General features: G+C 39.8%; 1 protein-coding gene across 4 annotated transcripts in view; it reads right to left on the minus strand.

Annotated features, from left to right (window-relative positions):
- The window catches only part of npffr2 (neuropeptide FF receptor 2), a 46126-nt gene extending 26814 nt beyond the window's left edge, over positions 1-19312 (minus strand). Inside the window, exon 1 of one of the 4 annotated variants that reach the window (XM_008112178.3) lies at positions 19059-19312. The gene's annotated coding sequence lies outside the window, so the exon portion shown is untranslated. The other 3 variants (XM_008112179.3, XM_062981358.1, XM_003221835.4) reach the window with 3 other exon arrangements.
- Positions 19313-25629: the final 6317 nt, after the last annotated feature.

The raw sequence follows: 25629 nt of genomic DNA on the forward strand, positions 1-25629 counted from the left end.
AGAATCTGTGTAAATGCAATTAGGCAAAAATCCATGTTGGTTGAAAAGAAAAATGTACTGCAACCAACACAAAGGTAGGGCAAGGAATGAGATGGGCATTGCTTTGGAGAAACACAATGCAATTTAGACCGAGATTAGACCATCCCTATTTGCAGCCCACTATCACACTAAACCAGCAAACACTTAGCACACCTGCGTGGGTCCTTGTCTCCTACTACTCACGAAAGGACATGAATTCAATTTATTGCAAAGCCTCCAAAAGCCTATCTCGCACAAGCAATCTAGGTCTCTTTTCATTTCCCAAGAATGCAGCCTTTTGCCTTTCTGGGAGCAGAAAAAAAGGAAGCATTTAGGACTTGTTCAATTAATCAGCTTCACCGAGCACTGAAGCAACCATTCTGTGGTTTTCTTTTAGGAACTATCTCACTGCAACTCAAATCTCAGGTGATCTAGTTTGTGTGTTCAGAGTCTAATTGCTCAATTTGTTCTTTGGCACGTTTCTTTCATTTGTAGGTCCATTTCAACCTGAATTAAATCAAGCTCTTTAGGATGATGCCTTGTCGCATCCAGAAAAAGGCAGGCAACCAGTGGCACAGCTCGTATGTGCGAAAGGCAAATGTGTGTGGCAGAGAAAAGAGAAGCTCATTAAGAAGCTGAGAATGAGCAGACTGGTCGTACATCAGCAGAGAAAACAGAGAGAGCAATGACAGAGGTGGAAGGCTGTCGCAGATGTGCAATTTGAAATGACTGTGGAGTTCATCCACTCATGACATTAAATCCATTAGTTGCTGTGGCACCTTGAACAAAAACCAATTAATCACAGTCATAGGCAACTGCAACATGCAAGTAAGCTGCTTTATTTGTGTTGAGTTTCTCCTCTATAGAGGGAATAAATCTACCAATTTGAGGGAGGGTTTTTTTCTGTTTTAGAGTCTTAGGATACAACTATACTGTATAATTAATTCAGTTTGACATTGCTTTAACTGCTATGGCTCAATGATATGGAATCATGGAAATTGTAATTTGGTGAGGCATCGGCACTCTTTGGCAGTGAAGGCTTAAGACCCTGTAAAACTACAACTCCCATGATTTGATACTATTGAGCCATGAGACTTAAAGTGGCATCAAACTGCATTCATTCTACTCTCAGACTTTGGAGGCATCACAAGGACCATCCAACCCAGCCTCCTGCCATGATTGAACTATGCATCAAAGAATTTTGAGGAAAAATGCCCATTGTTTAAATGTTTGTTTAAAGACCTCCAAAGAAGGAGAGTCCACACTACCTTCCAAGACAGTCTACCCTACTTAAATTAATTCTATCCCATTTTTGCAGCAATTTAAAGGCCACAAAAACCCTGTGTGTCTAAACCCAACTTTTGTCCTAAGCAGTCTAATTGAATCATAATGGAAATTGTGATTCAACTGAACTACTTAGTTGGGACAAAACTACAGAGCTCAAACTTTACTATGTGATTGTTGTACAAAGAACCAGGGTCATAATGCAAATTTTGACTGCAGTCCTCCATAGGACAATCACACAATAAAGTTCCACCTAAGCAAGTAGTTTCCCAATTTTGTCCCTCCAGATGTTTTGGACTTCAACTCCCAGAAGTTCCAGGCAGCTTGATCAACAGTTGAGAATTCTGGGTGCTGAAGTCCAAAACATCAGAAAGACCAAAGTTTGGGTTTAAAAGCAGTTGAGAAAGTAGGATGACATGAAATTATCAACAATAAGACTTTGTCTGGTTTTGATTTCTATTTGACAGAACTGACACTAAAACTATAAAGAGGAATAGTTTTTCCATAATACCTTTGTAAGTGTTGCTGAGTGTATTCCATTTATGTTAAGAATCATACTAATGTAGTCAAAGTGAATAAAGGTAGTGGATACCTAAAGTAAAGTATTCATTGTAATATATACTATCAGTAAATGTAAGAGATTCTAGAGGGCTATGATCTACCACTGTTTCTAATCAAATCCAATTTTGATTGATGTTAATAAGATACCATAATCCCCTTCTTTGGCAGCTTGCATAACAAGTGCCACTAAAAGTTGTTTATATAGAAGATAATATTACATTACTAACATAGTACTCACACATTACATACCATACTATCCTTTTTACGTTTCACACGAAATTAATCAGAGCTGCCCCTGCCAAATCAGGGCACATGGAGCATATACAAACCAATAATTTATATATGTGGAGCCAACAGAAAGGACTTCAACCTTTATACTTGCCCTTTAAATAGGAAAAAAATCACACCCACAAAGAATGTGGCACACAAGAATGTTTCAGACGTACCATTCTGCAAAGGATTTTTGACATTTTAATTAGACCCCTTGCAGATTAAAGGCAACTTGAAAAGCATAGGCTATTTCTCCTGTAAATGCTTATGCACTTTTCCCCACCTTCTCATGCTTTGCTCATACCATATAGTTGCTGCGTACTGTAGACAGCAGTTTCATGATAAGTAACAGGAGCAGACTGGGAAAACTCTTCCTGGGACGATCATAAACCATTATGCTCCTGCAAAGAGTCTGACATGCGGTGATAGGAGTGGGAATGAATGAACCAGGGATAATTTAATAATAGGTAAGGGATGACAGTAAGAGCTGCTCAGCAATAGAATATGCAGCCTGGGAGTATGGTGGTTTTTAAGCAAATGGATGGCCTATTGTCAGAAGTGTTTTGATTGTATTGACTTGCATGGCAGGAGGTTGGACTGGATGGCCCTTGTAGTCTCTTTCAATGCTATGATTCTAGGTACTTTGAAACAGTAAATGTCAAGAGCTGGTGCATCCAATAATAGCATCAGTCCTGGAGCCATTTGTGGAGAGATTGCTATTCATCTAAATAAAAACAAGAATTGATGTTTGTTGATTAAGAGAGAGAAATCAATGCTCCTTATCCCATGTGCATTTTTGTGCAAAGTCGAGACATATGTCTATGGATGCTCACAATCATCTCCCCATCTGAACACCTCCATGGACATTGAGAGTCTGGTATTAGCTGGGCAGTGACTATCTTCTTCCTTTTAAAATGCATCTACATAGTAGAATGAATGAAGTTTGACACCACTTTAACTGCCACAGTTCAACTCTAAGGAATACTGGGGTTTGTAGTGTGGTGAGACACAAGCATCCTTTGTCAAAGGCTAAAAACTTTGTCAAACTACAACTTCCATGATTCCATAGCATTTGGCCATGGTGAGTGGTTTCAAACAGCATTCATTCTACAGCATAAATATACCCAAAATCTAGCCGTCCAAGCTCTATCCAAGGTGCTGAACCTTTCCTCCATTAGGTCCACCTTCTTTCAAGTCAAAGCTAAAATCCCATGTGGATTTACCGCCCACTGATATGAAAGCCCCCAAACAACTCTGATATTCTGGCCATACCACTGGGCTGCAAGGAGTTATATTGAGGAAGGCGCAAGCTTGCTTTCTTCTACTCCAAAGACTAAGACATGATGCAATGAATTCAAACTACTGCAAAAGAGATTCACTTAAATTTTGGGGGAAACGTCCTGATAGTAAGAGCTGTTTGTCAGTGGCATACACTGCCTGGGCATGTGCTGCAGTCTCTGCCTCTGGAGGTTTTTTAACAGATGGCTGGATAAGCATCTGTCAGGTGTGCTTTGATTGTGTGTTCCTACATGCCAGCTGTTTTTGAGCCTCCAATATTTCTGTCCCTACTGCTACAAAAATTTGGTGGCCTGTCATTGCATTTTTGGCAGTGTGGCAGCAAAAAAACCTCACCCTCCCCATTATTTAAAAAGGCATGCCTTGTTTTACAAGGACGAATGGTTTAGAAAAACTTTGTTCCTACTGATTGATGCCACACCATCCAAGTTTGGTGACATATGGTGGACTACATTGGCATGGGGCTTAGGGTTCTGAAAAATGGCCTCAATATCTGCCAAAATTGTCTGCCACTTCATTAGGAAGAGAAAGCCAACCTGCTTCTCCAACTATTCTTTTGTCATAATCTCTTGTCTCTTCATTAGGTAGAGAAAGCTATTCAGCTCTATAACCTCTAAATTGGATTGCTTCTCTTGTGTGAAATTGAAAAATACAATTTCTGGGCATTGCATTTTGGGGACAATTAATGTAGTGGTCATATGCCCTCTGACATTTCATCATCAATACTCCTCTATCTATGGTCACAATAGCAATATTATTAATGTGGAAAAATCTGTAATCTAGGAGCAGATGCAACTGTTTATTTTTGCCCAAACCTACAAGGAACAGCAACATTCCCTCCCCTCATCTCCCTCTTGTTGAGTTAGGTAGATCAGAATTGCATTTACACTTTGAACTCAATTTGCAACAATTGAGGATGAAGGGGAAAAGTGGAATAAAAAGGGATATTTTAAGAGCTGCATAAAAAGTGGGATGGAAAGGATTAACTTGGATAATCTCTGCTAATTTGCAAAGGTTAGAGAGTAGCCAGTCAATAATGATGCCCAACTTAAGGTACCTTGGGACAACTGTAGCCAGTGGTTTCCAGGAATGCATCTATGCTGTAGAACTAATGCAATTTGACACCACTTTAGCTGTCATAGCTCAATGCTATGGGATCCCGGGAGTCATGATTTTACAAGGTCTTTAGCCTTCTCTGCTAAAGTGTGCTGGAAGCCCACAAAATTACAACTCCCATGTTTCCATAGCACTGAACCATGGCAATTATAGTTGTGTCAAACTGCATTAGTGTGATGTCTCATGGGCCTTGTAGTCCCATTCCTAGTACCATTGTGGCAGACGAAGAGGAAAACATGGGATTTCCACCGGTTCAGCCAGAATCGGAGCCCCTGCACCTGGAGGATGTTTGCCCTCAAGAAGTCAGCCAAACAAGCCTTGGGCAGAATTCTCCCCCGTTTTCCCGGAGAGACAATTATAATAGAGATAGAGGAGCTAGGGAGGCGAATCGCCGGAGCGCCAGAATCGCAGCCAAACAATTAGCTGATTAGGTCTGCTTCCCTTGGGAAATTCTAAGGAGTCATGCATCTGGACAGAGTGCTTTCACTTCTAGTTCTCCAGGGAAAGTGTTCTTCTGGCGGGAAACGAGACCCTATTTAGGTGTTTTGCCGCGAAGGAAATCTTGCGGAGTCAACTCGTCAGCTTGAGGAGTGAGATCGTGTGTGGACTTAGTAATCCCAGTTCCTTGTTTCCCGGACCAAGTTCCAAGCCTGCCTTGTTTCACGTTTGACCGCGGACCTCGCCACGGACCTTGTTCTTGGTTCTTGTTTGCCTCGTATCAAGTCTTGTTTCGCCAAGAATCTAGTTTGTTTTCCAGCCCTGTTGTCAAGCTTCAATGGACTAAAAGACCTTGTCATCTCCCCACACTATTGCTTGGCAAAGTGTGTGTTTCGGTTAATGGATTATAACTTTGGACTCTAATATCTCATATTGGACATTATTTTCCTGGACTATATTTGACCTTTCCTGAAAGGTCTACTTCTGAACTTTATTCTTCACTTGTTTTTATTGACTTTATATATTCCTAAAATAAAGATATTAGATAGAATCTGGCCTCTGTGCATGGTTATTGGTGTTCTGTAGCCTGGGTCCTGACAATTAATTCTACAATGTAAATAGAAATATTTGTTGATTAGTCCATTGACCATATCAACAATAAAAGGCAAAACAGATAGACACTAATCAGTATTCTAAAACTCCTGTTAACTAAAATAAATTAAAACACAATAAAACTTGTCTAGTAAATTGGGATTAAATTACAAAATGAAAACAGCGGGAGTAGAGAGATGAGTGTAAAAGAGTCAGAGAATTTAGATGAGTTCATCACCATGACAAGAGACCCTATTTTGTGAGTTGAAAAGATTTCTTAGGTGAGTAGCTTTTATAATTAATTTGGCTATGTAGCAGACAAAGTGAAGATTCTCACCAGAAAGTAAATAAAGACAGTTTGGCAATTGGGTCCAGTTGGTTTTTCTGACCAAAAGCTGTTGTACACAATGAGAAATCACCTTGGCATACAGACAACCATCAAACAAAATATGTGCAATGTCCTCTATGGCTGATGCACCACAGATGCGTGTTCCTTCATGGTAAGGTATTTCTTGAAATCATCCTGTTCTTATCATATAATTAAGTTGCTTGAATTTAGTTCTGGTAAAAGCTATTCTCGATCACTGTGTGAGCTTCATCCTAAGATATTTTTCTGTGCCAAATGTTGCTTTGTTTTTGGCTAACCTGTTTAGAGATTTGAAGCTGGCCAGCAAAGTTTTATCTGTTTGGCTACTGATATCCTGAGCACTTTGAATGTTTCTTGGGCCGAATGGCCTACATTCAGGTAAAAAGCCTTGCTGGTACTGGGTTGCTGTGCATTTTCCGGGCTGTATGGCCATGTTCCAGAGGCATTCATGGCCACACAACCTGGAAAAGTTGCAACAACCCAGTAATTCTGGCCATGAAAGCCTTCAACACTTTGCTGGTATGTTACTTGGTAAAGCTAGCATACCCAGAGGTTAGATCTCTGTAGACCTAACTGTTCTTCTAGGCAGAGTTTTAGGAAGTTTCCCTGGGTTCAGTTGAAGAATCCATAGACCAGTGGTTCTCCCCAGATGTTTTTGACTTTCAACTCCCAGAAATCCTAACAGCTGGTAAACTGGCTGGGATTTCTGGGAGTTGTAGGTCAAAAACATCTGGGTACCCAGGTTGAGACTCATTGCTTTAGATAGTAATTAAAGCCTCTTATCAAAACCTAGCACTTGATAAAATGGGCCCCAAGTTCTGCTCTCACTGCTTGTACTGGGGCATTTTTATCTGTTCCGAGTATTCTCCTTAAGAAACAGCCCTGTGCCTGCTCATTTGACCCCATAGGCATGGTTTTGGCCTTGTAAACTTTGAGAATACGGTATGCACTGGAGGGATGGTTGTAGTTTAGAAATTTATAAAGTATGCTGGAATTGACTACAGCTCTTGGTTTGTTTCTTCTGAGGTGGTTTGTCCATGACCCTGTATTTCAGAAGGATACCCCAGAGCTTTGGTGAATATACTCTAGGCATTATTCCAAATGCAAAAGGAGTTATCAGGGACACTGAATCTATGCCAGGTTTAAACATACTTTAAAATATATGTACACAATCCAGAGATCTTTAAACCAATCAATAAAAATGAATCAATGAAAACAACAATGAATCCACAAGTTAAATCTAAGATATGCTTCCTTAGTTGTGCAAATAGAATGAAAAGTGAAGTACAATAATAAACATTCTATGCTGCATTTTTGAACATAACTTGAATCTTCCCCATTACAATCCACACGCCCTGCTGCCAGCACATTGATCTTGCTGCATCAATTAGCTGGCAAAAGGAAGAGGCTGTACAATGACAGAAAGTGCACCTTAGCAGTTTTGTATCAAAGTTGGATATTGTTCTTACTCTGTTTTGTTTAGCCACACAATGATGTGCATCAGAATGCTCGCTCACTCTGTCCTTGGGCAGATCATCAAGACCCACATAACACTTATATGTGGGTGTGTGGGTGGATAGATGAATAGATATTTCCCCAAGTCTCTCCATCCAGCAAACCTTTTTCTAAAATAAAGAAAAATAGTTTCTTACAAAACATAGTCCCCTTATTAAATAACTGCCAAACTTTACACAATGATGTGGCCCTTCCTGTTGCCATTTTGAGAGGGAGTAGAGGCCAAATAAGAATATATGGGCATGGTTTGGGGGCTTTCTGTATGCATAGGAGGCAAATATTGCCCAAATATCACACACACAAATGGGTGGGGTTATAGGTGAATTTAGGAGCCACAAAAGGAAGATTCAGCCCTGGGGCTGCATATAGCCCCGAAGACTATGCTGGGGGGATCCAACTCTTGTGATACCCAAGACTGCCCTTTATCTGGAGTAGAAAAAAGTTACATTGTCAGCAGGCACAAGCAACCTGTGAAACAGTTTATAGCCAGTATCATGCTGCACTTGCCATTGTTGTCGGTGTTTTCAAGTTATTTCTAGCTATGGTGACCCTAAGGCAAAACTATTATTGGGTTCTCTTATCTAGGTTTCTGCAAAAAGGAGATGTTTTTGCCTTCCTCTGAGGCCGAGAAAGTGCGGTTTCCATAGTCAAACTGGGATTTGTACTCTCCTCTGCAGAGTGTTAGGAATCTGCGAGCTGTTAGGCTCAAATGATCCTCTTTGTGAGGTAAATTCCCAGGAAAATCAGCAGAGTGTGTGGAAGTATCTCTTCCAAAAACAGCAGGAAACTTAGTGGAGTGAGTTCAGGAAAGCCTTTGTCTTCTGGGTGGCAAAGGATCGCAAAGTCAGCTTAAAAGTTTAAAAGCATTTATTGAGGTAAAAGAAATCCATTGATGGATAGAAAAGATTTGGAGCTAACTAGCTTATCTATGCTGGTCTAAGACAGGTAGGCGGATGAAAATAATAAAGAAAACTAGATAGCTACATTTTGGCTACGAGAGGAGACAAAATGCATCCTCTCAGTGAAACCAAAGCAGGAAAAGCATGGCAACCACCGCATGGATAGTCCCTTTCTTCTCTAGGGCCATAAAAATTCCAAACTGAATTGAGGAAGTTACATCAAGCCCTAGGAGAGATCACATTTCTAAGTCAACAAGTAAATGGGTGGATCTAAACAGAACAGGAAGGAAGAAACAGTAAAGCCTATCTGGCATGCATAGGATCCAGAGAGGTGTCCCTCAGTCTATTTCTATGCTTACTATCTAATAATGGATACTTGAGCAGTACAGGATAAAATCTCTAACACAGAGACCTAGTCTAACATCGAGACCACAACACCACATTGGTTGTGCTCTATATAACATACTCATTTTTCAAAACTAAGGCTAGACTTTCAGGCATTTGCAGGTTTTCCCCATCTGAGGGGCATTTGAGGAAGTCCCTGTGGCCTTCACAAGATCCCAAAGGCAGAACACCCCCCCCCCTTAAAAAAAAGTTCTGCAGTTGCTCACCCTTAAAATTTGAATGAAAATTCCATGACAACTGTAAAGGAACAGCAGGGCACTGCTTTATTTTCCTTGGCATTTGTCATGAGTACAGTGGCATTCCAGACAGACTGTACAAGCTTTAAAAAGTGCTGCAGTACCATGGAGATAAATCCCAACAGCCGACTGTTCTTTTCGAGGTCCTAGGGAGACTAAAATCTCTCCATCTCAGTTTTGTTTCCTTTCTTCAAATTCCAGTTGTGTTTTCTTCTTGTCCCTTGTTTGTACTGACTGTAAGACTTGGCTTTTCTTTTCTTCCAGCATATAATTTTCTATGTATTTTAGCACACTGGTTTTCCTAAAACACAATATTTTTAATGTAAACAATGTTGATATATTTCTCTGATTTCATAAATCATTTCTACAAATAGATAGGATTTTCATTATGCAAACTAAGTTGCACAGAACTCAAAATAAAAGCAAAAAAATGGGATGATAGATCTGATGTCCATGGTTCCCCATTACTACCACCAATGGAGCCCCCAATTGCGTAGTGGATTAAAAGCCTTGTGACCTGAAGGTTGGGTTGTTGACCTGAAGGCTGCCAGGTTCGAATCCCACCTGGGGAGAGCGCAGATGAGCTCCCTCTATCAGCTCCAGCTCCATGCGAGAAGCCTCCCACAAGGATGGTAAAACATCAAAACATCCGGGCGTCCCCTGGGCAATGTGCTTGCAGATGGCCAATTCTCTCACACCAGAAGTGACTCAGGTTGCTCCTGACAACACCAACATTGAGAAAGTCAGCAATGGGAGTGTTAAGAATATTACAGACTATTGAATAATCTCATCTGAGCTGCACCTCATTTCTTGTTCATTCTTATGCACAGCTGGCACTTGAATTTCCATGTCCTTATGGAGTGCCAATCCAGAAAGCCTACAGAATTAGAAAATGGTAGGAAAAGGGAAGCAAGAGGTGCTTTGCATTTGCTGGCATCTAATTGATTTGCATTGCCAGTAATTCACAATGGTACAGAATACGTAGGAACTTCACATCTTGCAGGTGCCAGGTTGCTGCTTCACTATTCTAATCAAGTCAGCTGAAATCAAAAAATAGATTTGGAGTTAGAATTACTGGATTGGAAGAGACCGCAAGGGCCAACCAGTCCAAGCCCCTACCATACAGAAAGACACAATCAAAACATTCATGATTGGAATATGCTGCCTTGGAGTGTGATAGAATTTCTTTCTTTGAAGTTTTTAAACAGAGGCATTCAAAAACTTCAGAGAAGAAAATTCTACCAAACTCCAAGTCAGCCTATTGCACTGCTGAATAGCTCTTATAGTTACATTCTTCCTAATATTCAGGTGGAATATTTTCCTGTAGTTTGAATCCATTGAACTGTATCCTGGTCTCTGGAGCACAAGCTAAACATACCCAGCACCCTAAGTCTATCTTCAAAGGGCTTAGTTTCTAGACCTTTGGTCATTTTGGTCACCCTCCTCTGGACATGTTCCATCTTTAACCAATGCAAATCCCTAACAGGAAAAATAATAAATTATTGGCATGTAACTGCGGACACTAAGTATGCTAATAGCCATTAAGGACAGGAACTTCACCCAATATCAGTACACAAAGTCAAATGGTCAAGATCATGGCATCTGGTAGCTTCTATGTCAGCAAAACTTTAAGGGAGTTCTCCAAGGTGCTGAACCCCTTTAGGAATCAAATGTGGAATGCTCCAAGGTGTTGCATCAATAGCATTAGCTGGCATGAGCCATGAGAGTTGCAGTTTTTCAAGTTCTGTGACCTTCTCTGCCAAGGAGTGCTGGTACCTCACCAATCAGTAAATCCCAGGTTTCCATAACATTGAGGCATGCCAATTAAAGTAGCCTAGAACTATATCAATTCTGCAGTGTGGATGCACCTAGGGACTCCTTTTGGTAGGCTTTACAAAAGTTATTGAGGGACACGTTACAACATCCAGACTACTTCAGCTGACAGTGGTCACACTAAGAGGAGAGTTATAATCCCAAACATAACTTTTTCAAACTCTGTCTGAAGTAAAAATGCAACCCTCCAAGGTTCTCAAAATAATTGTCCAACGGAATACAAGAAAACTCACCCCAAGCTTTTTCACAGAAAGTTCCTTCTTTTCTTTCTTGAGTCATTTAGAAGATCTGATTGGAAACCCACTCCTGCCCAGCCCATGTGAACAATGCACCAATCCACATTGAACCCTCTGTGCACTTGCTTAAATACTATAGCAATCCCCATTTAGCATGGGCTAAACTAGTTTAACCCAATTTACTTGGCAATAAGGAGTGCAAGTTCTTAGATGTCATGCAGATATTCAAGAGTGACTTCTCAGTCATTGTGGATTATTGGGCTCTTGGAGACAAGCCCTGCATGGAAATCATGGGGAGCTAACAAGTTGTCCTTCATCATAACTTTTGCCTTCATGGAAACCAAATAAGTGAACTTTTTCTCATAGAGAAATTGAAATTGCTGTGTGATACTTTGAGGAAAACCCTCTTCAGATTCCTTTTTTCTAAAACTTGTAAGACAACTGTATATTTCTTCCAAAGTTGTGTCTTCTTTCTGAATAGGACAGGACTGTTGTTCTTGGTTGTAATACAGACATTGAGATTTCTGCACTATAGAGTTTAATGTCTACTCTAATGCATTTTGAAAAATGTATAGAACAAAGACATCATTACAAACAGGTAGATGTATAAAATTCAGTGGAGGGTTTGCCAGTAAATTAAATCTGAAGGGCAGCCCAATGTTCCATAAATATGCAACAGCTTCTATAAACCGTTGAGAAGAAAACATAATCACTTCTTTCTTTCTTTGGCATCTCCAGTCTCAGAACTTTTCAGTTTTTATTATCGAATCAAACTAAAAGTGACAACTCCCATTTCAAAACAGCCATCTTCCAAGGCTAAGATATTTCACTAGCCCTAAATTTTAAAGTTATTCTGGAACATTTATTTAAATTCAGCGGGGCCCGGGCTGTGGCACAGATGGGAGAGCAAGCCAGTGCAATTAACTGCAATGAATCACTCTGACCAGGAGGTCATGAGTTCGAGCCCCGCTCAGAGCCTATGTTTGTTTGTCTTTGTTCTATGTTAAAAGGCATTGAATGTTTGCCTATATGTGTAATGTGATCCGCCCTGAGTCCCCTTCGGGGTGAGAAGGGCGGAAAATAAATGCTGTAAATAAATAATAATAATAAATAAAATAAAATAAATTCATCCAGGACCCTGAGCAGTGACTATTTGGTTCTGAGTGTCAAACTACTATGATTCCAATGGCCTGGAAGAGGTAATGGGCTAGAGGAGGAAAAAGAAACTGAAGTGGAATCCAGACAAGATTATAGAATCATAAAATTGGAAATGGCTCTCACGGACCATCTAGTCTAGTCCAACGCCCGCCTAAATGCAGGATCTCCAGATAAACCATCCCCAGAAGGTAATGTCCCATCTCTTTTTGAAGGCACGCAGAAAAGGGGAGCCCACCATCTCCATTCCATTGGTTCTACTGACAAGCCACTCTCATTGTCAAGCAGTTCCTTCTAAAGCTCATAGTTCTACCTTCTGATGAAGAAAGCAACAAAACTGGAATCTGATTGGTGCCACTCACCTATAAAATCATGGAATGAAAGGAGACTATGATGGCCTTCTAGTACAACCTGTGTTGGTACCTTAAATATAACAGTTAGTTAAAGAACTAGTCACACCACCAAAAGAGTGGACTTATCAGTCTTCGTGTTACAATCTCAATGGCCAAAATCATGTTGATGTCATAGACATGGGGAAGTTCCATTATATAGGAATTTGTACTTTTTGACAACTACACAATGGACTTACAGGGTTGTGTTTCACAAATGTAACTATTTCATGTGGGCCTAAATCCCATTATTAATCTTGACGAAAGCAAAATCTGAATTTGTCACTGTGTTGAGCCACCATTCAACAACTGTTTGTATGATTCTTCTCTACTTGGGGACTAACCAAGTAGAGTCTCACTTATCCAAGCTAAACAGGCCGGCAGAAGCTTGGATAAGCGAATATCTTGGATAATAAGGAGGGATTAAGGAAAAGCCTATTAAACATCAAATTAGGTTATGATTTTACAAATTAAGCACCAAAACATCATGTTTTACAACAAATTTGACAGAAAAAGTAGTTCAATAGGCAGTAATGTTATGTTGTAATTACTGTATTTACAAATTTAGCACCAAAATATCATGATATATTGAAAACATTGACTACAAAAATGGCTTGGATTATCCAGAAACTTGGATAAGCGAGGCTTGGATAAGTGAGACTCTACTGTAATATCTCCTTTGGGGAAATAAAGTGGGGCATAAATAACAACAACAACAACAACAACAACAACAAAAACAACCAACACTTTTCCGGCCATGCAGTTGCACATTCTTAGATGGTATATAACTCTTTGTCAGTATCTTCAACACATTAGGATTGTAGGTGTGCCTTCATCATTACACAATGCAAGAATAAGCAAATAAGCAGACAAATAGACTATAATTTACCCAAATGTTGGCATTCTGTAGAATGGTGAACTAAAACCACCATGTAACTATATGCATACAGAGTTACACTACAGAAGCATGACAGAAGAACATAGCCATGATTAAAACATGCCCAGCTCACTTAAAAAAATCTAATTTCTTAGACAAGCAGTCAAGTTAAAGAGAGTAGAGGGATTTGAACCATACAACTGCATACGCCTGTTGACAGCTCCACACTATCAACGCAGTTAAGGTAAATTATTCAAAGTTTCCTGAACCTCCCTGAATTTTGGCAACTGCACAAGATGATTTTGCTCCAGGGAAGCACATCTGTGCCTGAAAATAGTAATGCAGGGAAGGAGATGGGTACATTACCATTCAAATTTACATAAGCAATATGTTTAAATATTATTTTTAGACATATAGGAGAATATACATTATCAACCCGACACTGGCTGAGATCCCAAAATATCAGTTTAATCAGCTGGAGAAATGCAGAGTCTTTTCATAAGAAAGGAAAAATAACTCTCTTTATAACTCCGGGGAAGTATGTGTATTTTCTTTCCCTTCCCACCTTAGAAGACTTTAATTATTTGTTTTAATGCAATGCATTTCTTTGATTAAACCTGGTCTCTTCAGTATCAAGCATATTACTCAGTAAGCATTAACACTTTACATTAAAGTCAGAACAAAGAAATCAGGTTACATTTTTTGCTAATTTGGAGAAAGTGAAAGCCACACCAATTGTGATCGAACATCACTGATATCCAGGCCTTATTGAAACAAAGCCCAAAATCTGCATCTGCCTACAACTAGACTTGGCTTCCAGACCTTTAACCATTTTGGCTGCCTTCCTCAATACACAACTGCAATCCTTTTTTTTTTTCAACTAGCAAGTTGAAATTTCAAAAGGAACCCACAGCTCTGAAAATTACTCCATCAGACAAATGAGCAAAATGATCAATATCTCTCAGGTTGGTTCAGAGCAGGTGAAGAATTCAGATCACACATTTAAAAAAAATCTTTGCATTTCAGGTTCTATCTCCATCCTGCAGTTCTTCTTAAGAGGCGGATTTAGTTCGCTGAATTAATCTCATCATTTAAATATCTTGAGTCCCCGGAGTAATTGCCTGGGAATAAAATCCACTAATTAACGCAATGGTGATTTGAGTACTAAACCAACACTCGCTGGCAAAAAGAAACATAGAACCATAGGGAATTTGAGGAATTTCTACACCAGATGCTGCCCTGGAATATTATGGTCTAAACTATCATAAGCATATCCATCTAATTTCCCAAAGAGCCATTGCAAAGCATGCTTCCTCTCGTACTAATTGGAATTTGTTCAGAACCGCTAGAATTTCATGTTCCTGTGATGCCAACTCCTGATGACTTCCAGCCATCTTCAGTGGGTTATACTTTTAACCAAGATAGCAAAAGGAAATATGTGTTTCCAAAGCCGGTTTCCCACCTATTTGTTTCAATTCTGGGTGCATCTACACTGTAGGTCCCTTCAAGTTCATCTCCATCAAATGCAATGTGGCATCACTTTAACTGCCATGGCAATACTATGGAAGCTTGGGAGTCATAGTTTGGTGAAGCACCAAGACTCTTTGACAGAGAAGGCTATAGACCTTGTAAAATTACAACTCCCATTAATCCATAGCACTGAACCATGGTGGTTAAAGTGCTGCCAAACTCCATAAATTCCACAGTGTAGATGTACCCTGAGCGTAAATGGGATAGAAACAGAGATGAGTAAGAATTTGAAGGTACAGTAGAGTCTCACTTATCCAACATAAACGGGCCAGCAGAACGTTGGATAAGTGAAAATGTTGGATAATAAGGAGGGACTACGGAAAAGCCTATTAAAAAACAAATTACATTATGATTTTACAAATTAAGCACCAAAACATCATTTTTTACAACAAATCGACAGGAAAAAGCTGTTCAATACACAGTAATGTAATGTAGTACAGTAGAGTCTCACTTATCCAAGCCTCGCTTATCCAAGCTTCTGGATTATCCAAGCCATTTTTGTAGTCAATGTTTTCAATATATCATGATATTTTGGTGCTAAATTTGTAAATACAGTAATTACAATATAACATTACCACGTATTGAACTACTTTTTCTGTCAAATTTGTTGTATAACATGATGTTATGGTGCTTAATTTGTAAAATCATAACCTAATTTGATGTTTAATAGGCTTTTCCTGAATCCCCCCTTATTATTCAAGATATTCGCTTATCCAAGCTTCTGCTGGCCCGTTTAGCTTGGATAAGTGAGACTCTACTGTAATTACTATATTTACTACTTTAGCACCAAAATATGGCAATGTATTGAAAACATTGACTACTAAAAGGCTGACTGCATTGGATAATACAGAACGCTGGATAACTGGGGGTTGGATAAATGACACTCTACTGTATCCCCAACTTTCTGCTGATCTGAAAAAGAGTTAAGTTTGTTCTTCTGAAGTTTTGTTTTTCTGCAAACCTGGGTTTCCCTGGTTCCTGTACAGTCCTTCCCTAAAGGACAAAAGACATTTGATGTCACATGCATGAAGCTAGGAAATGGCAACCATTAGATTTGCCCATGATCAACTTATCCATCTGTTTTTCAGAAAACATTCCAAAATTTACCTTGTTAGTTCCTTGCTCTTTCTTCTGTTGTTTGGTGAAGTATCCCTTCTACTGGAAATGCTATAGTAATATAGGGCAGAAGCTGGGAGGGGCTAAGAAACAGGCGGGAGGCCAAATAGTTTTTAACTGCAACTTCCTTCAGTCTTGGACTGAAAGGAAAATTGGAGGGGAGGGTGAGTGTTCCCATCAGGAAACATCTGGAGGACCACAGCTGCACTTCCCACAAAGACCAAGGTAAAGCATTCACTGAGCAAAGCTATGGGGTTTTGAGATGTGTTTTAACATCTCTTCATTCTAAAATCTGAGCCAATGCTGGAATTGGGGGTTATAAAAGTTACTTCTGTTCAATGATATCATCAGAAGGTGTATCTACACCAGACATGGGCAAACTTCAGCCCTCCAGATGTTTTGGACTTCAAGTCCCATAATTATGGAAGTAGCTAAAGATACTCCAGGATCAATGCAAGGTCTAAAAGTTTTATGTTGGGTCTGTGATTGTTGCTATACTTTTAATTGTTTTAATCTAATGTTATATGTTGTTAATTTGATATGTATTTATTTATTTCCAATATTTCTACCCCGCCCTTCTCCCCGAGGGGACTCAGGGCGGCTTACACAACTGATATGTGATGTTTTATACATGTGAGGCATTGAATTTTGCTATTTTTTATGTTGTGAGCTGCTTTGAGTTCCCCCAGGGGTGAAAAAAGCAGTATATAAATGCAATAAGGTTAAGGTAAAGGTTTTCCCCTGACATTAAGCCTAGTCCATCTTGTCTCCTTGATCCAGCTGAAGGCTCCTCCCACCAGTAACATGCTTTGCTAATATATATATATATGTGTGTGTGTGTGTGTGTGTGTGTGTATATACACACACACACATGCATATATACATATATACAATATAATTTACAATAATATATAATATTATAATATATTGTATATGCATATAATATTAATAATATTATTTTGTATTACATTATAATACTAATAATACAATATAATATTAATTATATATTATATATTACATATAATATTATTAATAATATTACAATATATAGATATAGTACAATATGGTAATTTATTGCCAGTATTGTGCTATGCTAATAATATAATATTGTATGTAAATTAAATTTGTAAGCCGCTCTGAGTCCCCTTCGGGGTGAGAAGGGCGGTAAATAAATGTATTAAATAAATAAATGAATGGATGAATAATAGTCGTGTCTGACTCTGGGGGTTGGAGCTCATCTCCATTTCTAAGCCGAAGAACCAGTGTTGTCCGTAGACACCTCCAAGGTCATGTGGCTGGCATGACTGCATGGAGTGTCGTTATGTATGTATTTATAAATGTAACAAATAAATACATAAATAAATAATTCCTAATAACCTACCAGAAACAATCAGGGCCAGCTAATCACCTCCCAACAAAAGATTCTCCCAGGTAGGAAGAAGCCAAGCTTTGAAGCTGTAAGGCTATTCAATGCTAATCAAGGTGATCAATTGCAACATTCACATTTGCTTCAATCAGACAAGAGTTCTTTCTCCAACCCTGTACATTATCCCATAGATATATAAACCTCACTTGCCTAGTTTCCAACAGACTTCACAACCTCTGTTGATGCCTGCCATAGATGTGGGCGAAACGTCAGGAGAGAATGCTTCTATAACATGGCCATACAGACTGGAAAACTCACAGCAGCCCAGTGATTCCATCCATGAAAGCTTTCCACAACACAATGATAACAATCAGAGGGTGTATCACCAGGCATGGGCAAACTTTGACCCTCCAGGTGTTTTGGACTTCAACTCCCACAATTCCTAACAGCCTACCAGCTGTTAGGAATTGTGGGAGTTGAAGTCCAAAACATCTGGATGGCCCAAGTTTTCCCATACCTGATCTACACTGTAGAATGAATGCAGTTTGGCACCAACTGAGCTGCCACGGCATAATGCTATAGGTTACAGGAGTTGTGGTTTTGCAAGCCTTCTCTGCCACAAAGTAAGGATGCCTCACCAAACTACAACTCCCAGGACTCCCTAGCATTGAGTCAGGACGCTATGAGTGGTATCAAGATGTATCATCCTACAGTCTAGACCAGGCATGGGCAAACTTGGGCCCTCTAGATGTTTTGGACTTCAACTCCCACAGCCGGTATTTTGGACTTCAACTCCCACAATCCGTAACAGCCAGTGTTTTGGACTTCAACTCCCACAATCCGTAACAACCAGTGTTTTGGACTTCAACTCCCACAATCCGTAACAACCAGTGTTTTGGACTTCAACTCCCACAATCCTTAACAGTCGGTAGGCTGTTAGGGATTGTAGGAGTTGAAGTCCAAAACACCTGGAGGGCCCAGGTTTGCCCATGCCTGGTCTAGATGCAGCCCCAGAGTCTCCAAGGGAGGATGATGGGGTAAATAAGTAGGAAATAAAATAAATAAATACAGTAGAGTCTCTCTTATCCAACATAAACGGCTTGGCAGAATGTTGGATAAGCGAATATGTTGGATAATAACGAGAGGTTAAGGAAAAGCCTATTAAACATCAAATTAGGTTGTGATTTTAACACATTAAGCACCAAAACATCATGTTATACAACAAATTTGACAGAGAAAGTAGTTCATTACACATTAATGCTATGTATTTACTGTATTTACGAATTTACCAAAATATCACAATGTATTAAAAACATTGACTACAAAAATGGCTTGGATAATCCAGAACGTTGGATAAGTGAGACTCTACTGTAGATATAAGAAGTAATGCATAACTGAAGTTACTCACTTATGCTTGCTGGAGCTCATCTTGAGAAAGTAACTTTCCCCAAGCCTTTGGTGTCTCCTCTGGTCAGACACAGCAAGACTTCTGGCTTCGGTGAGGTTTCCTCTCTCGTTAATGCAACAGGTCGCTTAAACCAGCCCTTTCCGTACACTCACCGGCTTCAAGAGGAAGAAAAATCACGGGCAGGAAAGTGCTCCGGATATCCAGGGTCCATGATCCAGGGATGTTCTGCCGTCTTCTTCCGCAGCCTCCCGGTCTCCTTCTGCCGCCAAACAGAGACAGCCACTCGCCCTGCTCTCTACCGGACCCCAGACCCCGCCCGACACGCCTCCAGCCCCCGACACGCGTGGATTCTCCCCGGACGTCGGGACGATCCTTGTTGCGCCTCCCGGCTGGGCTCAAACGCACCAGGGAAAAGGTGATGACTGAGCCTCGCAGGCAAGCCTTGCTTTCTCTCCTCCCCTTCCCATTCATCCATCCCTGCTTTTCATTAACACAGAGAAGGAAATAAAGATGAAATCATATAAAACAGTGGCTCTCAACCTTCCTAATGCTCCCACCCCTTAACACAGTTCCTCATGTTGTGGTGACCCCCAACCATAACATTATTTTCGTTGCTACTTACTTCATAACTGTCATTTTGCTATTGTTATGAATTGTAATGTAAGTAAAGGTAAAGGTTTCCCCTGAGGTTAGATCCAGTCGTGTCCATTCCAACTCTGGGGGTGGCACTCATCTCCATTTCTAAGCCGAAGAGCCGGTGTTGTCCGCAGACACCTCCAAGGTCATGTGGCTGACATGGAACGCCGTTACCTTCCCTCCGGAGCAGTACCTATTGATCTACTCACATTTTCATGTTTTCAAACTGCTAGGTTGGCAGGAGCTGGGGCTAACAGCAGGTGCTCATTCCACTCCCGGGATTTGAACCTGGGACTTTTTGGTCCGCAAGTTCAGCAGCTCAGCGCTTTAACGCACTTCGCCACCGGGGCTCCTTTCATATATTATAATAATATAATAAGAACAAAACCTTATTTATATCTCCTCAGGAGGACTCAGGGCAGTTTCCAACATAGCAAAACATTCAATTTGCCAAAAAGGAACCATACAACAAATTAAACATAGTCAAAATAATAAACATAAAACAAGAGCATACAATTCAAAACAATCACAAAGATACTTAAATTGTCATTGTGTGACATCTTAGAGTGCATCTACCATGCAATGCAGTTTGACACAACTTTAATTGCCATGGCTCAGTGCTGTGGAATCATGGGAGATGTAGTTTTACAAAGTCTTTGGTCCACTCTAGCAAAGACTGCTGGTGCCTCTGCAAACTAGAAATCCCTGGGATTCCATAACATTTAGGTGCACCCTAAATGGTTTCAAACACATCTCTTTTAAATCTCCCATTAAGGTGTCTACATGGGGATTAATTAAAAACCTAAGCTTCTATCTCACTTTCATCTCTAGACTTCGTTCCAAATTGTCCATTCTCCAAGATAAGTAAGCCACCCATGTATATTGCATATTAATCTAAACAATGCTTCAGAGGGCTAATTTGAATAAAAAATAGATTTCTAGAATATCTGACCATTGGCCAAAGTGGCTGAGATTGCTGGAGTGGAAATTCAAAACACCCAGAAGACTAGAGTTTGGGAATCAGTCTCCTAAAGGCAATTAGTCCTCTTTGATCTTGGAGGCTAAGCAGGGTCAGCTTTGATTATTGAATGAAAGACCATCAATGAATAAATACCAAGTCCTGTAGGCTATGTTTTAGAGGAAGGAACTGACAAAACTACCACTGAGTATTCCTTGCCTAAGAAACCTTCTAAAAGCTATTGGGTTTTTATGAATGAATTATGAGTACATGCAGAGAGAGAGGGGGGGGAGAGAGTAGCTATGGTACTTATCTGAAGGCTAAAGATATTGAAGAATAAGTGTTCTAACAATGACTTGATCAGAGTTACGAATTCCATTATGTAAGATGGACAAGCTGTTTTCTAGATTACTTTGCAAGCCTCAATAGAACAGATGCCGCAATACAAATTGAACAGGTGAAGGTTTTCCTTATCATTGGAATTCTGTAATTAAAATCTACACTGACAAAAGCTCCTTATATGGTTACAAGGACATAGACTCCTTTTGGGTCCAGAAAGTACATAATTGTCTATGTTCTTATAAAGCTACAATGCTAAATACATTTGCATTGAAGCCAGTCACACTTTCCATAGCACTGGCTTCTGGTTGGATTTTAACAACAGTATCTTTTGCACACTTCCTCAAAATAATAGAGTTGGAAGGAACCACAAGGACCATTCAGTTTTTCCTGTGCAGGAATTGCATAGCTAATGCCTTCCTGAAAGATGTCCATCCTACCTCTCTATAAAAGCTTTATTGAAGCGTGGAAACTCAAGAATTGTGGATGGAAAAGGCTGTTATTTGATATATACATTTGTATTTTGTATTAGGCAGCCACCAAAAATCTAAGAAATTTTGAATTATGGATAGGTTAGGATCAACTAATAAAACGAGGACACAAAAATGGATTGGTCATACAGAATTACATAAGTTTGGTATAATACAAATAGAGAGAAAGCACAATAAAGATATAAGGATATATGGTAAATGTCTGCAGCAGTGGTTTTCAACCTGGGATCCCCAGATGTTTTTTTCCCCTTCAACTCCCAAAAATCCTAACAGCTGGTAAACTGACTGGGATTTCTGGGAGTTGTAGGCTAAAAACATCTGGGGACCCCAGGTTGAGAACCACTGGTCTACAGAATACTAATCTACTAACAAATTCATAGAATTTTGTTTTTTAAGATAATAATCAATAGTTAGAGAAAAGATTCAAATGAAATAACCTGCCAAGAATACATAAGAGTAACCTTCAATAAAGAAGAGCTAGAAGAGATTTTTCATAAGAATCCCTTCCCATTCCAACAACTCACACTTTTTGCATTCTTTCTTTGCGACATATCAGACATCTGTAAAGGTGAAAGTAACCAATAATAACTCTACTATACCCATATGTTTTTTTTCCTTTTGTTTTTGTTCTTCTCACCCCCACATTCCCTTACTGTGAAACGTGTTTAAATTTCTTTGGAAATGCATAATAAGTTTTTTGAAAAGCTTTGTTGAAGCAAAATCCACCATCTCTTGATGTTCATCGACACTGTAGAATGAATGCAGTTAAACTCTACTTTAATTCCCAAAGCTCAATGAGATGGACTCCTAGGAGCAGCAGTTTGGTGAGGCACCAACATTCTTTGCCAGAGAAGGCTAAAAACCTTGTAAAACTACAATTCCCTTGATTCCATTGCATTGAGAAATGGTGTCAAACTGAGTTAATTCTGCAGTGTGGAAATGGACTCTAAGACCTGAGACTTTATTGCACAGGGCTAATAAATCACAATTACAGCAGGATAATAGCCGCTTTAACAGATAATTATCACATGAATTTGTATTTCTCCAATTTTTTTGCATTTAAATTGATGGTGGAGTGCACCTTTTCACTGATGGGAAACTTGATCCGTTGCTATCAACATCACTTCTTGAGTGACCATGATCGTCCTCCACTACCCCTCCATTCCCTTCCCCATTTCACTATTCCTAAGGATGCTAAAGTTGATTTTACTTCTAGAAGAGCTGGAAAAGGAAGATCGGCTTAGCAAGAGTTGTCCCTTCTGACTAACAAGAGGTATCCAAACAGAGAACAGAAAGGGAAGGGTCCTCATGGGGAGATAGGGTGGGATATAAAAAAAAGTTTGATTGAGTTTGATTGAATGGTACCCAAATCTGCTTCTCCATCACGTCTTAAAAATGCATTATTTGAGGGAGTGGAAATACCCATTTTGGAAAGCCTACAGAAAGAAGGTTAGTGTGGAGGGAAGAAAATATGAGCCAAGATAGGAAAAAAGAGAATCCCCAGAAGAGAAGCAAAGAGATCTCAATAGTCTGATGATTCACTTCAAACCATTATGTCAACAATGTATTCCCATTTGCTTTAGTAACACGATTACTGCAAGACAATGGGCTGGTGTCATAAAGTACACGCAAGAACACCAAATAGAATTAAATAAAATCCTCTAGAATAAAGAGATGTTAAAGACAGGATTGTTCATGCCATAGTATATATTTCTAATTGTGAACAAATGACAAAATGCAAGGAAGGGAAAAGTTAATTCACTGAAAATGCATTGTTGGGGATTACTTTATAGATACCATGGACCTTCAAAAAGATAATGGATCCGAGAGCAGACTGCCTCTGCATTCTCACTACAGGTCAAAATGACTAAATGGAAGCTATTGTACTTTGCACATATTATGACAAAATATGTTTATGGGAGAGAAAAACAATTATTGAAACACTGTATTGTTGTAGGTGAAGTGAGGTAAAGTTGCAGGTAGATTGATTCAATCATGGAAGCCACAACCTTGAATTTGCAAGAATGGATCAGAGAGGTTTGTCATATGATCTCTTATAGGCTTCTTATCATAAAATTGCTGTTTGTATAGCATTTAAAAACAATAGCTATCAACTGCCCTCAGATTCCTGTCTCAGAATGTGTTTCTGTACTCTAAAAATACATTTCAAGGATCATCACTGGCAAGCTTTTGAAGTCTTCCACATTGCTGCATTTGTTTGTCAGCACTTAACCTTGCCCAAGATTTTCATTCCCATTTATATTAATATGGCCTCAGAGTGATCTTAAATGACTGGGTTTTCATATACACATGAATTTTTTTCAGCATTTTCCAGAACAGAACTAGTAAACTGGATGAAAGATAAATCAATGGCAAGCAACCCTGACCCCAGAACAGCGTATGCCACCTTTCTCCTTCTAGAATCCAGACTCTTTGTACGCTATTGCTTAACATCTATCAAAACCATGCCCCTTGCGAATCCAGCATGTCTTCAAAGGAAATCAGAAGTTTATGTTTTGTACATGGGGTTGCAAAGTGACTTAAATAAAAGTACTACATATACCCAGGTGTAAGTCTATAAATTTTAGTCAAAAATAGACCTCAAAGACTGGGTCAAATTATCTGTAGGTCAAAACCTGGGTCAATTACAGTGCAAACACTGTACTTTTAACTTTTATCAAAAAAAGGAATCATCTCCTTCTCTGAGTCGAGTGGCAAGAAGCACTGACATCCTCTACTCTCCCTGTCATGGTGTCATGTCTCGACATTTTCAATGCCTGGATGGGGAAATGGCAGCCGCAATGGCACTTTGGTGCTTCTCCTCAGGGGAAGTCTGAGTATGTTGGGTTGGCACTGCCTTGAAGGTTCTCCGGGGATGGACTAAGCTGGCCACTCAACTCAGAGAAAATGATGGTTCCTTTTCATTGAGAGTGAATAAAGGGTAAAAGTAAAGGTTTCCCCTTTAATATTAAGTCTAGTCAAGTCTGACTCTGGGGGTTTGTGCTCATCTCCATTTCTAAGCCGAAGAGCCGGCATTGTCCGTAGATGCCTCCAAGATCATGTGGCCGGCATGACTGCATGGAGAGTGAATATTGTATCTTCATTGAAGGAAAAAGGAAGAGGAGCCAACCAAGGGCAAGATGGATGGATGGTATCCTTGAGGTGATTGGTTTGACCTGGAGCTGGGGTGGCGACGGCTGACAGGAAACTCTGGCGTGGGCTGGTCCATGAGGTCACGAAGACTCAGAAGCAACTGAACGAGTAAACATGACTTGTTAATTTGTTTTTAAATGCATTCTTTGATGTCTTAACTATTGATTTTATGATATTATATGATTGTATGATATGTGAGCCACTCCGAGTCCCCGTTGGGGAGATGGAGGCGGCATACAAAAATAAAATTATTATTATTATTATTAGTATTGACACAACGACGTTGTATGACACAGCAAACAAGATAGATATGCTGGATTTCGTTTCACAAAATCACAAGTCGAACACTTCCCAAGTGTCTAGGACTGTGTGATGTATTTTCGGTTGATGCGTGCAGATCCCAGTCGGGTGGCCTTTTGCAGTTGGCAGATCGTAATTTTGTCAATGTCTATTGTTTCCAAATGCCGGCTGAGATCTTTTGGCATGGCACCCAGTGTGCCCATCACCACCGGGACCACCTGCACTGGTTTCTGCCAGAGTCTTTGAAGTTCAATCTTGAGGTCCTGATAGTGGCTGAGTTTTTCCTGTTGTTTTTCATCAATGCGACTGTCACCTGGGATGGCAACATCAATGATCCAAACCTGGTACTTTTCCACAACTGTGATGTCTGGTGTGTTGTGTTCCAGAACTTTGTCAGTCTGGATTCGGAAGTCCCACAGTATCTTTGCGTGTTCATTTTCCACAACCTTTGCAGGTTTGTGATCCCACCAGTTCTTTACTGCAGGGAGGTGGTACTTCTTATTATTATTATTATTATTATTATTATTATTATTATTATTATTATTATTATTATTATTATTATGTACTGTGGCAAAAGGCCTTTTTGAATTAGTAAAGGGTAAAGGTTTTCCCCTGATGTTAAGTCCAGTCGTGACCGACTCTGGGGGTTGGTGCTCATATCCATTTCTAAGCTGGAGAGCCAGCATTGTCCATAGACATTGTCCATAGACATAGACAATGCCAGCCACATGACCGGCATGACTGCATGGAGCACCATTACCTTCCTGCCAGATCGGTACCTATTGATCTACTCACATTGGCATGTTTTCAAACTGCTAGGTTGGCAGGAGCTGGGGCTAACAGCAG

This window comes from Anolis carolinensis, chromosome 5 (genome assembly GCF_035594765.1).
Source record: "Anolis carolinensis isolate JA03-04 chromosome 5, rAnoCar3.1.pri, whole genome shotgun sequence".
Classification (NCBI taxonomy): domain Eukaryota; kingdom Metazoa; phylum Chordata; class Lepidosauria; order Squamata; family Dactyloidae; genus Anolis; species Anolis carolinensis.